This window comes from Anolis sagrei, chromosome Y, assembly GCF_037176765.1.
Source record: "Anolis sagrei isolate rAnoSag1 chromosome Y, rAnoSag1.mat, whole genome shotgun sequence".
NCBI lineage: Eukaryota > Metazoa > Chordata > Lepidosauria > Squamata > Dactyloidae > Anolis > Anolis sagrei.
The window spans coordinates 68,080,442-68,097,777 of NC_090035.1; the positions used below are offsets into that span (position 1 = coordinate 68,080,442).

At 45.0% G+C, this 17,336-nt stretch overlaps 1 long non-coding RNA gene across 1 annotated transcript; it reads left to right on the forward strand.

Moving 5' to 3' along the window:
- The first annotated feature begins 10,164 nt into the window (after positions 1-10,164).
- On the forward strand, positions 10,165-15,123 carry LOC137095123 (uncharacterized). Its single transcript, XR_010908795.1, has 3 exons — positions 10,165-10,329; positions 11,648-11,773; positions 15,029-15,123. It is a non-coding gene; the product is annotated as an uncharacterized lncRNA (long non-coding RNA).
- The last annotated feature ends 2,213 nt before the right edge of the window (positions 15,124-17,336 follow it).

Genomic DNA, 17,336 nt, shown 5'->3' on the forward strand with positions numbered 1-17,336 from the left:
GATTATAATTTGAAAAAAAACACTGCACATATCTTATTTGCAGTGCAAAAAAACAAACAAAAACACCCCAAACCCACACTTCTATATAAATAAAAATGTAATGTTCTTTTGTGGGATTAACAGAACTCAAAAACCACTGGACGAATTGACACCAAATTTGGACACAAGACACTTAACAACCCAATGTATGTTCTTCACTCAAAAATTGACTTAGTAATTTGGGAGTTGTAGTTGCTGGGATTTATAGTTCACCTACAATCAAAGACCATTCTGAACCCCACCAACGATGGAATTGAATCAAACTTGGCACACAGTTCTCCCATGACCAACTGAAAATACTGGAAGGAATTGGTGGGCAGTGCCCTTTGGTTTTGGAGTTGTAGTTCACCTACATCTAGAGATCATTGTGGATTGAAACAATGATGGATCTGGATCAAACTTGGCACAAATACCCAATATGCCCAAATGTGAACACTGGTGGAGTTTGGGGAAAATAGAATCTTGACATTTGGGAGCTGTAGTTGTTGGGATTTATAGTTCACCTACAATCAAAGAGCATCCTGAACCCCACCAACGATAGAATTGAGCCAAAGCTCCCACACAGAACCCCCATGTGGGCCACAGCAATGCGTGGCTGGGGACGGTTAGTAAAATATAAACTTGGGGAGGCGGTGGGCGAAGCGGCCCCAAAGCTGCTTCGCCCCCGCCTCCCCCTTCTCCAGTCTTCGGGATAAGGCCTGGCCTTATCCCGGAGGCAGGAGAAGCGCAGGCCGAGGGAGGGGGCGAAGCAGCGATGGCATCGCTTCGCTCCCCACCTCCGCTCTTCTCCTGCCTTTGGGATAAGGCCAGGACTTATCCTCCCACCTTCTCCTGATATTTACATTACGAAAAGTGCAGGCCGAGGCGGGGGGCGAAGCAGCTTTGGTGCCGCTTCTCTCCCCGCCTCCCCCCTTCTCCTGCCTTCAGGATAAGGCCAGGCCTTATCCCGGAGGCAGGAGAAGCACAGACCGAGGCAGGGAGTGAAGCAGCTTTGGCGTCGCTTCGCTCCCCACCTCCACCCTTCTCTTGCCTTTGGGATAAGGCCAGGCCTTATCCAGGAGGCAGGAAAAGTGCAGGCCGAGGCGGGGGGCGAAGCAGGTTTGGTACCGCTTCTCTCCCCGCTTCCCCCCTTCTCCTGCCTTCAGGATAAGGCCAGGCCTTATCCCGGAGGCAGGAGAAGCGCAGACCGAGGCAGGGGGCGAAGCAGCATTGGCGTCGCTTCGCTCCTGACCTCCGCCCTTCTCCTGCCTTTGGGATAAGGCCAGGCCTTATCCCGGAGGCAGGAGAAGCGCAGACCGAGGCAGGGGCGAAGCAGCGTTGGTGTCGCTTCGCTCCCCACCTCCGCCCTTCTCCTGCCTTTGGGATAAGGCCAGGCCTTATCCAGGAGGCAGGAAAAGTGCAGGCCGAGGCAGGGGGCGAAGCAGCTTTGGTGCCGCTTCTCTCCCCGCCTCCCCCCTTCTCCTGCCTTCAGGATAAGGCCAGGCCTTATCCCGGAGGCAGGAGAAGCGCAGGCCGAGGCGGGGGGCAAAGCAGCGTTGGCGCCGCTTCGCTCCCTGCCTCCGCCCTTCTCCTGCCTTTGGGATAAGGCCAGGCCTTATCCCGGAGGCAGGAGAAGCACAGGCCGAGGCGGGGGGCAAAGCAGCTTTGTCGCCGATTTGCCCGCCACTTCTCAACCTTCTTCACACCTCGCGGGCCGGAGAAATGCCCTCGGGGGGTCAGATCAGGCCCGCGGGCCTTAGTTTGGGGACCCCTGCATTAAATCCTAGCAACTATAACGCCCAAATAAAAAAATCAATAACACCAGCATTCAAATTCAGTTGTATTGGGTCTTTAGGCAAAATTTGATCCGGTGAATGAAAATACATCCTGCATATCAGATTTTTACATTACGATAACAATAGCAAAATTACAGATATAAAAGTAGCAACAAAAATAATTTTGTGGTTGCGGCTCACCACAACATGAGGAACTCTATAAAGGGGTCGGAACATTAGGAAGGTTGAGAATCACTGGACTAAGGCTTCCTGCATTTCATTTAAGACCCAAACAGAAATAATAGTGGATAATGCTTTCTATGGGAAGTATGAGGAGTTCGGTAAGCAGCAAAATCTCTAAAATAAAATGGCAGGATGACCAAAATCAAATGAAAGACCACCCTCAACCCACCTTAAGGTCGGCTCAAAGGAGAGGTACAGCTGACAAATGTTTCTCCTTGTTTTCAAGTCAACAAAATATCTTGCATCAATCTTGAGCTTCTTCTTTTTTTCACAGTTGTGAGAGCCTTTTCCAAGAACTGCCTACATTACTTAACTAAACCACAGTCACACAAAGGAAACCAACACTTTGCAACAGTATGGGCTAGAAATCGCTCAAGGTGGGCATAGTGTGGCCTCTGGACCATATGCTTTTTCGTATGTCAGTTTTTATCTATCCAGAATACTACCTCCAATTATTTCCACGTGGTATAGGGGAACTGCCCCCTTAAGCTACTTCTTTGCTCTTGTAGGCTACTTTAGGGTCAGGAGAAGCTAATTAAAACAGAACGTGAACAGGAAGTGCATTTTCAAGGCAAAGAATTGGGAGCCCTATGTGTATGCAGCAGGCATTATAGCCTTCCATGGTGTTCTTGTCATTGTTGAAAGCCTTCAAGACATTTCTAACTTATGGTGACCCTAAAATGAGCCTATTGTAGGAAAGGGGGGCTGGCAAGATTTTTTCAGTAGAAGTTTGACATTACTTTCACCACAGGCTGAGAGAATAGAGCTTGTCCAAGGTCACTCAATGAGTTTTCATGGCTGAGGGCCCATCCAGACAAACCCCAAAACCAGGACCTGTCTCAGTTTTTATCGGAAGTGTCCAAATGATGCTGTAAAAGGTGAATGATGAACAAATGACAAAAATACAAAACCAGGGTGATGAGGAGACTAAGATAGTAGTGGTGCATTTTGCGGAGGCTTTGTTTATTTTATATATATTTGAGAGATGAGTGAAGCTTGTATGAGAGAGAGAGAGAGAGATGACTTAAAATACCTGTTTGTGCCTCTTTAATGTGTGTGACCCAATACCACATATTCATATAATAAATAATAAAAAATAAAAATGTATATTAAAAATCTTTGGATAACCAAAGAAAACAAAGAGAAAGAGAAAAAAAGAAAGAAAAAAGAGAAAGAAGATAGGAAGAAGAAAGAAAGAAAAAAGAAAGAAGCAAAATAAAAAAAAAACAAAATATATAAGCTTTGTTGACTTCCTGGGTATCTTCCATGTGGATTCTTCCTTTTCCTTCTTATATCTTCTTCTTCTACTACTTTTTCTCCCTTCCTTCTATATTAATATGTTTCTATTTTTATGTTTCAAATAGTCTGTAACTTTCATCCAATCAGTTTCTTTTATTGGCGTCCCCTTATTTTTGGATATTGGCACCCGCTCTTATGTCGCCGAACCAAACCATCTCCTTGTTTTAACAAAGAGTTGGTGGAGATGAAGCGAACAAAGAGGTGGCTAGAGAGCGTGTGGCGGAAAGATCCTAGAGAGTCAAACCGAACACGCCTGCGCCTTGATCAAAGGGCGTATGGCGTGGCAATAAAGGCCGCACAAAACTCCTTCTACTCAGCCAATATTGCGTCCGCAAGGAACTGTCCAGCTGAGCTGTTTCGAGTAGTCAGAGGGCTGTTGAATCCCACCTCTCAGGAAGGGTCCCCTGACAACTCGGCAGCTCGCTGTGAAGCCTTTGCTCAGTACTTTGCGGACAAAGTCGCTTTGATCCGTTCGGGCTTTGACACCATGTTAACGGCAGTCTCTGAGGATGTAACACAAGCATCTGCTTGTCCAGTTTTGATGGATTCGTTTTGATCTGTTCAACTCGAGGATGTCATTGGGATTCTTGGGGAGGCGAGGCCGACCACATGCATCCTAGATCCCTGCTCATCCTGGCTGGTCAAGGAAGCCAGAGGGGGCTTGGCAGAGCGGGTAAAGGTGGTGGTTAATGCCTCCCTTCGGGAAGGCAACATTCCAGCCACCTTAAAACAAGCTGTTATAAAACCGCTGTTGAAAAAACCATCACTGGACCCCACTCAATTCGTCAACTTTCGGCCAGTTTCCAATCTCCCCTATTTGGGCAAAGTCCTGGAACGTGTGGTGGCCTCACAACTCCAGGAGTTCCTGGTAGACATGGTTATCTAGATCCGTCGCAGTCTGGCTTTAGGCCGGGGCATGGTACCGAGACAGCCTTGGTCACCTTAGTGGATGATCTTCACCAGGAACTGGATAGGGGGAGTGTGTCCCTGTTGGTTCTGCTGGACCTCTCATCGGCCTTCGATATCGTCGACCACGGTATCCTTCTGGGACGCCTCGCGGGAATGGGCCTTGGAGGTACTGCTTTGCAGTGGGTCCAGTCCTTTCTCGTGGGGCGATCCCAGAAGGTGTCGCTAGGGGACTCCTGCTCGACCCCACAGCCATTGTACTGTGGAGTCCCGCAGGGTTCAATACTGTCCCCTATGTTATTTAATATCTACATGAAGCCATTGGGAGAGATCATCTGGAGTTTCGGGGTGCGGTGTCATTTGTACGCAGATGCTGTCCAACTCTGTTACTCTTTTCCACCTACTACTAAGGAGACTGTTCAAGTCCTGAACCGGTTCTTGGCTGCTGTAACGGACTGGATGAGGGACAACAGATTGAAACTTAATCCTGACAAGACAGAGGTACTCCTGGTCAGTCGAAAGGCTGAACAGGGCATAGGGTTACAGCCTGTGCTGGACGGGGTTACACTCCCCCTGAAGGTGCAGGTTCGCAGCTTGGGAGTGATTCTGGACTCATCGCTGAGCCTGGAGCCCCAGGTTTCGGTGGTGGTCAGGGGAGCTTTTGCACAATTAAAACTTGTGCGCCAGCTGTGCCCGTACCTTGGGAAGTCTGACTTGGCCACGGTGGTCCATGCTTTGGTTACATCCTGTTTAAAATACTGCAATGCTCTCTATGTGGGGTTGCCTCTGAAGACTGCCCGGAAGCTTCAATTAGTCCAACGTGCGGCAGCCAGGTTGCTAACACGAGCAGGATACAGGGAGCATACTACTCCTCTGTTGTGCCAGCTCCACTGGCTGCCAGTCAGCTTCCGAGCACAATTCAAAGTGCTGGTCTTAACCTATAAAGCCTAAATGACTCCGGCCCAATTTACCTGTCCGAACGTATCCTCCCCTATGAGACATCAAGATTATTAAGATCGTCTGGAGGGGCCCTGCTCTCGATCCCACCGGCCGCACAGACGCGGCTGGTGGGGACGAGAGACAGGGCCTTCTCGGTGGTGGCCCCTCGACTCTGGAACTCCCTTCCACTGGAGATCAGAACTGCCCCTTCGATCTTAACGTTCAGGAAACAGGTGAAAACCTGGCTTTGGGGACTGGCATTCAACGAATGAGCCATGATCCTGTGATATGGATGGATGACGACGAATAATAACTTTGATGACGACTGACCACTGTAGTCATATGATTGTATTTTTGCCATTTTCATTGTTTCAATGTTTTAATGTTTTAGTGTGATTTAGAAATATTGATGTTGGAAACCGGCCCGAGTCCCTCGAATGGAGGTGAGAAGACCGGTATACAAAACTACCAAATAAATAAATAAATAAAGTATGTAAGTCTGTCCATATTTCTGATGTCTGCAACTTTTCCCATTCAATTCTCTTCTTCTGGAATCTGTTTATTTTTCCATACCTCTGCATAACAGATTCTCACTGTTTAATAGAAATAGGAGTTTGTCAGTATTTTTGTCCATTATTCCAAGCAGGAATATCTCTGGTTTCAGAGGAATCTTTATATTTAATTTTTTTGTAAAATGGCTTGTATTTTTTCCAATATATTCTCAATTTCTCACATGACCACCACATGTGGAAATATGAACCTTCCTTCTTCTCACATTTCCAACATTTTGTGTTTATATTTTTATAACATTTTCCTAATTTCTATGGGGTCATATACCATCTATGTGACATCTTGATCCAGTTCTCCTTTAGTTCTACTGCATATGTATATTTAATTTTCTGTTGCCAAATTTATTTAATACATTTTTTTATTTGTGCAGCTTTCAAAGAATTGCATATATGTTTGAAAGAGCACATTTGAAAATTATTATCACAGCAAATGTGTATTCATGTTTTTAAGACCTCACTACCTCTGAGGATGATTGCCATTGATGCAGGTGAACGTCAGGAGAGAATGCCTCTAGACCATGGCCATATAGCCCGAAAAAACCTACAACAACCCAGTTTTTAAGACTGTTTTAGATAAGTTAACTCAAGGGTAACAGACAGCGTTTTCTTAGTTTCTTGATTTTGACATAATAATTAGGAATCCATGTGTAATTCAAGCTACGAGGGGTGTTTGTTAAAGATTTCCCCTCACCCACTTCCTGTGGACGGAGAGCAATGAAACTTGGCACAGTTACAAGTCCTTCTCTCCATAGGTACCACCTAGGGACACACACTTCTCCCATCTTTTTAAACAATCGAAACACCTTGTTTGTAGAAGTCGACAGGTTGCTCCAAAAGCCATGTTGTGACTTTGGAAATCAGAGTCCCATTATTTAAAAATGCTTGCCCTTCAAAAATAACTTTCTTGTTGGAAAGAGGTGGAAGTCCAATGGTGCAAGGTCGGGTGAATAAGGGGGATGCAGTAGAATTTCAAAACCGTAAGAGCATGCTTCCATTTGGACAACAAGTGAGTTGTGAACTGTGAGAAGGTGGACACCTTTGATGAGCATGCCACATCTCTTGGTTTCGATGGCCTCCCACAATTTCTGCAGCAGTGAAGCATAGTATGCCCTAGTGATCATCGTACCCTTTGTCAGAAAATCCACCAGTACTACTCCATGCTGGTCCCAAAATACTGTGGGCATGATCTTGCCTGCCGAGAGTTGGCTACGTGCCTTCTTTGGAGGCGGTGTGTCATGATGCTTCCATTGGCTCAACTGGACTTTAGTCTCAGGATCATCGTGATGGACCCATCTTTCATCCTGTGGGATCAGTCTGTTGAAAAAGTCCTCCTAGTTTCCATGGCACATCATCAATAGAGCTGGTCATATTGTGCCTACCACACTCTAGAGAATCTCGCTCATATCCAAAAACAGACATAGGTGTGTGCACAACATGAAGTTAACTGGGAACATCATTAACAGGATCCCATATTTATTCAGCAGTAGTCTTTAATACCTTTCTTTTTGTTTGTGCAGCTTTCAAAGAATTGCATATACATTTGAAAGAGTGCATTCTTATTTTCACGAAGACAATCATTGTGGTTTCAAAGCATGCACCTGATAGAGCCTAGAATAAATATAACAAAGAAAGGGAAGCTGGCAAAAATTAGTAGTAGAAGACACGAACGAATAGTTTGTGGTCGGAACTAAGCATGGGAACAATGCATGGCATATTTCTCGGTCTTAGTGCAATGGAAATGAATAATGACAATTGGCCGGATGTCTTTGTCAAGGGCCTTTAAGTTTCTCTTTCCTGCAAAATGAAACTTATTCTTACAGCAAATGCCTATAAATATTTTTAGGACTGTTTTAGATAAGTTCACTCAAGGGTAACAGGAAGCCTTTTCTTCGTTTCCTGATTTTGACGAAATAAACAGGAATCCATGTGTAATTCAAGCTATATTAAATAAAAATTGATTAAAATGACAGATAGACAAGTTAAGACTCTCTGAATATTTCTGGTCTGCTATCCTCATGAGTGGTGCTGGCTAGAATTTTCCTTTTTCTTCAGCTAACGTGTTACTTCAACAAATCTAATTAAAATTCACAATTGAATCTCCCAGATAATAATCTTGGGTGTGCCTGCTTTGTTGAACTCCCATCGTCCATGATTTCCTTCATATTAGAAAGTAGAGGATCAGGATCTGAACTTTTTAAGTTTATTTCAGGTCAAAAGCAAAGCATAAATATATTAGTATAAAATAGATAAAAATAGAGGAAACACGAGCAGCTAAATAATTTAAGACCAAAAACGGGCAACAGTGACCGCGTTGTCTATAGCTTTAAACGGTTCTTCCTCTGTGCATGAGAAAGGGCATTATGGGCAAGCATACACATGCTAAGTTGTTTGTTCTGCTCCACAGTCACACAAGGTGGAGGATTATTTTAGGTAGTGCGGTTTAGCTGGGCTGTCTTTTGGTCTGCCAACTCCACTCCTGAGTCTGTTCAAAATTCAAGATCTGATCGGATTCCTTTGAAATATCCCAGTACTTGTTCATGTAATACAGTGGTTCTCTAATGCTGCAACCCCTTAATACAGTTCCTCATGTTGTGGTGACCTTCAACCATAAAATAATGTTCATTGTTCATTGGACTAAATTTGGCACAAATACCCAATATGTCCAAATTTGAATACTGGTGGTGTTTGGGGGGGGGGGGGTTGATTTTGTCATTTGGGAGTTGTAGTTGCTGGGATTTATAGTTCACCTACAATCAAAGTGCATTCTGAACTCCACCAAGGATGGAACCAAACCAAACTTGGCACAGAACTCCCACAGAAAATACTGGAATGATTTGGTGGGCATTGACCTTGAGGTTTACAGTTATAGTTCACCTACATCCAAAGAGCACTGTGGACTCTAACAATGATGGATCTGGACCAAACTTGGCATGAATACTCAATATATCCAAATGTGAACACTGGTGGAGTTTGAGGGAAATAGACTTGCCCCCCCCCCCCCTCACAAGTATTCAAATTTGGATGTGTGAGGAATTTGTGTCAAATTTGGTCCAGTGAATGAAAATACATCTTGTATATCAGATATTTATATTATGATTCATAACAGTAGCAAAATTACAGTTATGAAGTAGCGACGAAAATAATTTTATGGTTGGGGGTCACCACAACATGAAGAACTCTATAAAGGGGTTGTTGCATTAGGAAGATTGAGAAACATTGATCTATACTATCATGTATGTTGTTTTGGATCGCTTTGACAGATTGGTTTCTCTGTGTGGACGACTGCATTGCCAAGTCTAGGACTGGTTTGAGGCCATGAAAATGATTACCCCTTCCAAGGAATTGCTTTGCTATCTGCTGCCTTGCCATGCCCTTGGGGTGCTTTTCTGTACACCACCCTCCCCCAGCTCCCATGTTCTGAATCTTATGAAGCTTCTACAAGGTGCTTCTCATTCTGCAGATTTCACCTTCTGATGTGGTATACAGTTGGGGCTTGCTGATACACATGGAGGACCTTAATTCGAACTTTGTAATGACTTTGTTTCATGAGGTTTACTGGCCTTAAATCATGCTGAAGCTCACATTGGCGGTGTGGATTTTGTAGCAACTGGATTTCGAAGTCATTTTGAAGCTGCATTAAACAGATCCTTCGTCCTCCGAGGGCACATCTACACTGTGGTATATTAATGCTGTTTAATACCACTTTTACTGCCATGGCATGAGCCCCCAGTGGTGCAGTGAATTAAATCCTTGTGTCAGCAGTACTGAAGACCGACAGGTCAGAGGTTTGAATCCGGGGAGAGCACGGGTGAGCTCCCATTGTCAGCTGCATCTCCCCATGCGGGGACATGAGAGAAGCCTCCCACAAGGATGGTAAAATATCAAAACATCCAGGCATCCCCTGGGCAATGTCCTTGCAGAAGGCCAATTCTCTTACATCGGAAGCGACTTGCAGTTTCTCTAGTCGCTTCTGACACGATATAATAAAATAAAATAAATCTGCCATGGCTCAATGGAATCATGGGGGTTTTGCTTGACAAGGCAAGAACAAGCTAAAGACCATGTAGACACTGTAGAATTAATGCAGTTGTTGAACTACAGCTCACATGACTCCATAGCCTTGAGCCATGGCAGTGAAATGGTATCAAACTGCATTGATTATAAAGTGTAGCTGCACCGTGAGTCACGTTCTCCTTTCCTTCAACATTAAAAATAAGCAATGGACTCCCAGGTCTTGACAGCTGCAATATGTCAGTGTATGGAGAGATCACAAAATGTAAGAATAAGCCTTGTATGCCATCCCTAGAAAGATTTACAAGATTCTAGAACTTTTGGTATTTCCTTTTGCCAGCTTGGCATGGGAGGGAACTTCCAACGCTTCATCAAAATTGGCATCAGAAGGCAGAAAAAGAAACTTAAGCAGGAGAATAGAAAGTGAATATTTTCAATCAAGCATTGAAGTGTTCTCTCCTTTATAAGAGGTGCATGAGTGAAGGAAGTATGACATTCAGCAGTTAAAGACAGTGATCAGAACACCTTTTGCTGGTAAGGATCCAGACTACAATCCTTATTGACGTAAGGTAAGTTACAGAATCCTGCCTTTCCTTATACTAAGGAAGTCAAGAATATACAGGAATATATATAAGGAAAGCGAAAACTTTCTTCATCTATCCATACCAGGTTTAAATTATTTTAATATTGTCCAAAGTTCGATTCTATTTCAATGTTTTGTATGTTTTTTTTATTTTGTTGGGTTTTGGAACCCACTTTGAGTTCCAATTTTGGGAGATAGACAAGAAACAAATATAACAACAGCAACAATAAACTGAATTCCCAGGAGTTTTGAGATCACTGAAGTCTCTCTCATGATCTCACCATGGCTGATTATAAAGCCAATTATTAATACAGTTTTCCCTCACTACTTTGCGGTTCGCTTTTCGCGGATTTAAGGGTTTTTGCCTCCAAGTTTATGAATGGTTGCCATTGTCCAGAGTGGCGTTCTAATCCCATTTCCTAGCAATGATGGAGTGTGGAAGGGGGTTTCACCCTCCTCCTGAGGAGAGAGGCAGCCAATCAAGAAAAATTGCAAAGCAAAGCAGAGATATATTGTCGAAGGCTTTCATGGCTGGAATCACTGGGTTCTTGTAGGTTTTTCAGGCTATGTGGCCATGTTCTAGAAGCATTCTCTCCTGACATTTCACTTGCATCTATGGCAAGGCTGCTTGCCATAGATGCAGGTGAAACGTCAGGAGAGAATACTTCTAGGACATGGCCATATAGTCCAGAAAACCTACAAGAAACCAAAGCAGAGTTAGCTAGCAAAAAAAAAAATGTGCATGGTGTCTTTAAATCTCTCCTTGCTTCTGCCTCACCCTCAGAACCCGATATACATATATAGCGTCCCTACTTCACGGATTTTCACTTTTCACGGGTGGTCCTAGAATGTAACACCCAAAATAAGTGAGGGAACACTGTAATACTCAAAGTGTTGAAGTATGTGTGTCTGCATATGAGTGGGTGCATCTACACTATGGAATTAATGCAGTTTAACATTAAGTGCTATGACTCAATACTATGGAATCAGGAATTGTGTAATTGTACAAGGTTGTTAACCAAAAAGTGCTGGTGACTCACCAAACTATTGTGTTATGGAATTGTGTTATGGAAGTCGAAGTAGTGTCAAACTGCATTAATTCTGTACATACACCCCATGTGCGTGTGAATAAAATGTTATGGAACTCCACACTTGAACAACAATATTCCTTGTGCTATCAGGAAAGAAAATAAAGGAGAAGGAAGCTTTCAGAATACAACTTGAAACAATTCCAAATCCGGATGCACAAATTGAAAAAAAAATAATCTGTCCAAAGCATGCTTACCCTGAATCTTTTTCCCCAGACACTTCTGACCAAAGAATTTGCTTCATTGGAGAGCTAATCTTCATATCACCTGCCACACTGTACCTTTTGACCATTATGCAGGCTATCTTGGGGCTCTTCCTCATCTCTGCTTTTCTAACAGCAGGTAAGGGACAACGGGAAATATATCTCATGAGCAGATTTTTCTATAGAGGAACAAAATTCAATCCAACTTAATTTAAGATAAAGCAAGATTGGGCAACTGCGATGTATCTGTGTCCCTTTTAAGAGGCCACACATTATGGGCATTATGCAATGTTTAAAAAATATTGGGTGGGCTTGCAACTTATTTAAAGGAGGAATTCTCTTTCTTTTTTATTAAGAATTTTATTTGTTATATAGATTAAAAAAGACAAAACAAGGAGGAAAAATGGGGGGAATGGCAGCGGGTAAGGACATGGGTATGGGTAAAGATAAGGATGGGGGTGGGTGGGTGGGTGGGATAATAACATGGGGAGGGGGGAGAAGAGGGGAGGGCTGATCTATCCCTCTCACCTTGTTACCTTTTACAAGTGAATGCACTCTCCGAGAGAGATAGGGTCTCACAGCAGAGCCGGTCTCTTGGAAGAGTAGTCCTCTTGTCTTGGGTGGCATGACTCCCACCATCCTAGATTAGTATCTTGCTAGTCTACCATATCTGTGATTTCACAGAGACCACGATGGAGAAGTAAAGGTAAAGAGTGGTCATCTGTGAAATTCGCACATCTCCGCCCATGCTCCCCGCTATTTTATCATGCCTCAGTTTCTCTTGCTGCCATCATGTGGAGGACATGGGGACTGAGGCGGTAGCCCCTCCCACTGGCTATATACTTCCATGGGGAGTGTGGACCAGGCTTCCACCAAAATGTATCTTAAGAGTTCTAGAAGATTCCGAACTGACTGTGCAGGCGCTGCAGGTTCTGAATGGTAACTCCCTCCATCGTATATTCTCTCTTTTAGGGTGTATCTACACTGTAGGATTAATGCAGTTTGTTGCTGCTTTAACTATTGTGGCTCAATGCTATGAAATCCTAGGAGTTGTAACTTGAGGAGGCACCATGACTCCTTGGCAGAGAAGGCTAAAGACTCTGTAAAACTACAACTCTCACAATTCCATAGCTGGTACAGAATTGCAACAAGTAAAAGAGTATTTGAACAGTCCATCTCAAGCAAGAGAAGGCTTGCATAGTTCATCTCCATTCATATTTTAAAGCCAGATAGAACCCAGATCTGAGCAAATATCACTTCACTTAGGCGAACCCTCGTTGTCCGAGTACGATTGTCTTCCAAGATCGGTGTACTGGTGGTGGGTCCGTAGATGACTGTGGAGCCCTATTCTTGACTTGCATGTTCTCCCGCAGTGAGGGCATCGGTTTCCAGGTGGAAGGCTGTCCTGGTCAGTGTTGGCTTGACGTGACTTCCTCTTGGCATGTTTCTCTCTTTTGCCCTCCACTCGTGCCTCTTCAAATTCTGCAGCACTGCTGGTCACAGCTGACCTCCAGCTGGAGCGCTCAAGGGCCAGGGCTTCCCAGTTCTTAGTGTCTATACCAGAGTTCTTAAGGTTGGCTTTGAGCCAATCTTTAAATCTCTTTTCCTGCCCACCAACATTCCATTTTCCATTCTTGAGTTCAGAGTAGAGCAACTGCTTTGGGAGACGGTGGCTGAGCATCCAGACAACAGGGCTGGTCCAGCAGAGTTGATGGTGGAGGACCATTGCTTCAGTGCTGGTGGCCTTTGCTTCTTCCAACATGCTGACATTTGTCTGCTTTTCTTCCCAAGAGATTTGCAGATATTTCAGAAGCAACGCTGATGGAATCGTTCTAGGAGTTGCATGTGACATCTGTAGAAGACAGTCTACGTCTCACAGGCGTATATCAGGGTTGGGAGGACAATAGCTTTATAAACAAGCACCTTGCTATCCCTAGGGATGAGCAAATATAAGAAAATTGGTTTAGTATGCCTTTGCAATACTTTTATGTTGTAAGGCTAGGGGATAAAACCTATGTTGATGATGTCTGTACTGAAAAGTAGATGCTAATTTTAGTTCTGTTAATTTGTATCAGTTCTTTGACTTTACATCAATTTACTGCGCTAAAAACATACCAAAATGCAGGTGAAAAAGAATCTAATTCATAATTTCATTCCCCTTCTCCTCAAAGCTTTATTTTGTTGTAGGAAGCAGGGTTTCTTTTTTTTGGGGGGGGACACCTTATTTCTCACCCACCCACACACTAATGCAGTGGTTCTCAACCTTCCTAATGCTGTGACCCCTTAATGCAGTTCCTTATGTTGTGGTGACCCCCAACCACAACATTATTTTGTTGCAATTTCATAACTGTAATTTTACTAATGTTATGAATCATAATGTAAATATCTGATATGTAGAATGTATTTTCATTCACTGGACCAAATTTGGCACAAATACTCAATACGCCTAAATTTGAATACTGGTGGGGTTGGGGAGGGGATTGATTTTGTCATTTGGGAGTTGTGGTTGCTGGGATTTATGGTTCATTTAAATTAAAAGAGCATTCTGAACTCCACCAACGATGCAATTGAACCAGACTTGGCACACATAACTCTCATGACCAACAGAAAATACTGGAAGGGTTTGATGGGCACTGACCTTGTGTTTGGGGGCTGTAGTTCATCCACATCCAGAGAGCACTGTGAACTCTAACAATGATGTATCTGGACCAAATTTGGCACAAATACTCAGTATTCCCAAATGTGATCACTGGTGTAGTTTGGGAAAAATAGACCTTGACATTTGGGTGTTGTAGTTGCTGGAATGTATAGTTCACCTGCAATCAAAGAGCATTCTGAAGCCCACCAGTAATACAATTCGGCCAAACTTCCCACACAGAACCCCATGACTAACAGAATATACTGTGTTTTCTGATGGTCTTTGGTGACCCCTCTGACCCCCCCCCCCTCGCGACCCCCCCAGGGGTCCCGATCCCCAGGTTGAGAAACACTGCACTAATGGGTGAGAAATAAGGTTTTCAAAATTTGATGCATCCCCCCCCCCCCCCCCCCCCGCCCTGGGTCAGACAAGAAAATAACGACTGGAAGGAAAGGAAATGAATTCATGTCTGCAATGTTTCACCTGCATTCTGCTGTGTCTCTGCAGGGTGTACTTAGATGTGTTCCAGCTAAAAGGCTGCACACATGGTGTAGAAACTACAGTCTCTAACTTCAACAGCTGCAAGGTTAGGCCTTGCTGAACTGCAGCTCAAAATAACTTTAGATGAACTTCATATTGCTAAGCTACATACAAAAGAAAGGAAACTGTGTGTGAAGAAAATGTCCTTTCTCTTGCATATAGCTTAGAAATTAGCGATCACAACTAATTTATAATGATTTCTCTTTCTCCCACCAGGTACTGCTTTAGAATGCGAAACTTGTGTTGGTGTTGGCATGACTTGTACTGGCAAGAACATGTCATGTCAAGCTGGTTATGATACTTGTGCCACTATTGTTACAGAAATCACAAGAGGTGGGTGAGAAGCTGGCTGTACTACTATGTCTAGGGTTGCTGGATGTCCAAATATGGCCCTGAGTATCACCACCTATGTAATAAAGACTACAGTGTTCCCTCGCTACTTTGCGGTTCGCTTTTCGCGGACTTGCTGTTTTGCGGTTTTCCTCTCAGTCCGTCCTCCCTCCCTCTCTCCAGCCATGAAGGTCCTTCCCTTCCTTCCCTTTCCTCTCTCTCTTCACCCGGCGATGGGAAAGGCAAGGAGGGTTTGCTTCCTTTCCTTCTTTCCTTCCCTGACAGCCCTTTCCTTCTCCTGCAGCCAGAGGCGGCCCTAGGTAATTTTCAACGGTAAGCAAATAGTATTTTGGCGTCCCCCCCCCACCCCAACCAATCATTGATATTTATTTTCTATTCGTCGTGGGAGTTCTGTGTGCCATATTTGGTTCAATTCCATCATTGGCGGAGTTCAGAATGCTCTTTGATCATAGGTGAACTATACATCCCAGTAAGTACACTTGTCGCTTTTGCACCCTTGCCTGGCCCGCTTTGGGTCCGGAGGCATGCCTGAAGACCCCGGCGTGTGCACCAAAAGTCACCTCTTCTCTTGAATTTCTCCTCAGCCATTGGGATCAAGAGAGAGAGAGGTGGAGATGCCCACCTTTCCTGAAGGTAGGCGCAAAAACAAAGGAGGGAGCGGAGGTGGGAGATACCTCCAGCCGGAGGGGCTCTCTCTCTCTCTCTCTTGATGGCTGAAGAGAAAGTCAGGAGAAGAGGCGACTTTTGGTGCTCATGCTGCGGTCTTCAGACACACCTCCGGACCCGAAGTGGGCCAGGTGTGGCTGCTCCACCCCTTGGCCCACCCACGGATTGGGGAGAGGAAAGGAGGCGGGTGGAGCACCGGGGGATCGGGAAAGGGAGCCGGTCATGGGGAAGGGATCAAACGCGGAGAACGATTGAGCGCCGGCTCTGCTCGCGCACCCGGTGGCCGGGTGGAGCAGGAACGAGAGGGGCGAGGCGAGGCTCAAGGGCCCGGCCCCTTTGAGAAGAGGATCGCCCGGCAGCGAGGCAAGAAAGCCGAGGCTCCCCCCGGACTGCTAGGGCTGTTGTGAGCTGAGGGGGCGCTCCTCAAGTGGCAGTCGAGGGGCATTTACAGAGGCGCCTCTGCGCCCCTGGCAAAAAAAGTGTTCTGCGACCACTTACTTCGCGTAATGGACGAGCCGCCCCTGCCTGCAGCCACTGCACTGACAGGGAGGTGAGGGCGGGGGAGGGGGGGACTGTGGGAGGGTAGGAGGAGGAGGAAGAGGAGGAGGAAGAAGATGAGGAAGAAGAGGAGAGGAAGGTGAAGAAGGTGTGCGCGAGCAGAAGAGGGGAAAGGGGAAGAGGAGGAGTGGGAGCCAGGCGTGCAAGGAGCCAGTGGGAAGTGTAGTGTCCAAGGGGAGGGGGGAGGGAGGGGGGAGGGAGGGGAAAGAGGAGAGGAAAGAGAAAGCGAAGGGATTGAGTGAGGGGGGGGGGAGAGAAGAGGATGGAGCCACTCCGAGGAGGGGGCAGTTCTATGCCTTGAATGTGCTGAGGCAGTACATATACAGTATAGCGTCCCTACTTCCCTACGGACAATGCCAGCTCTTTGGCTTAGAAATGGAGATTACCACCAGCCCCTAGAGTCAGACATGACTGGACTTAGTGCCAGGGCAAAACCGTTGCCTTTAGCTTTCTTGATCATACCCCAATATTTCTTGGCCACACAAATCCCGGTTTTCATCTGTATTATGATATGCTTCTTTTTCTTATCCAGGAGATGTGTCCAGCAAATCAGTAATAAAAACCTGCATTCCAAAATCTGACTGTACAACTGAAATGCCCAATATTCAGATACCAGATGCTGTTACTGTTACAAGGATTGAATGTCATAACAATGCCTCACCAGCAGCAGTTTCCTTCTTGTGTCTCTCTGGGCTCTTGCTGATGAAGATGATCCTGTAACGAACTATTCCCAGCAACACCACCCGGAAAAGAGCTTCCATGTCCTTTCCATGCAGCCCTTTCTTTTACTGGCCACCTACTTTCCCAAGGAGAACTGTCTTCAGCTTTGATTCTTAAGTCAAAATGTATCAAATAAATACAAATGGGAAAGAGAACTCAAATTCAGTTGGTTGGATTTTGGTTTCAATCTATGTGCAAGATGGGAGAGGAAAGACAAAGATTGAGAAGC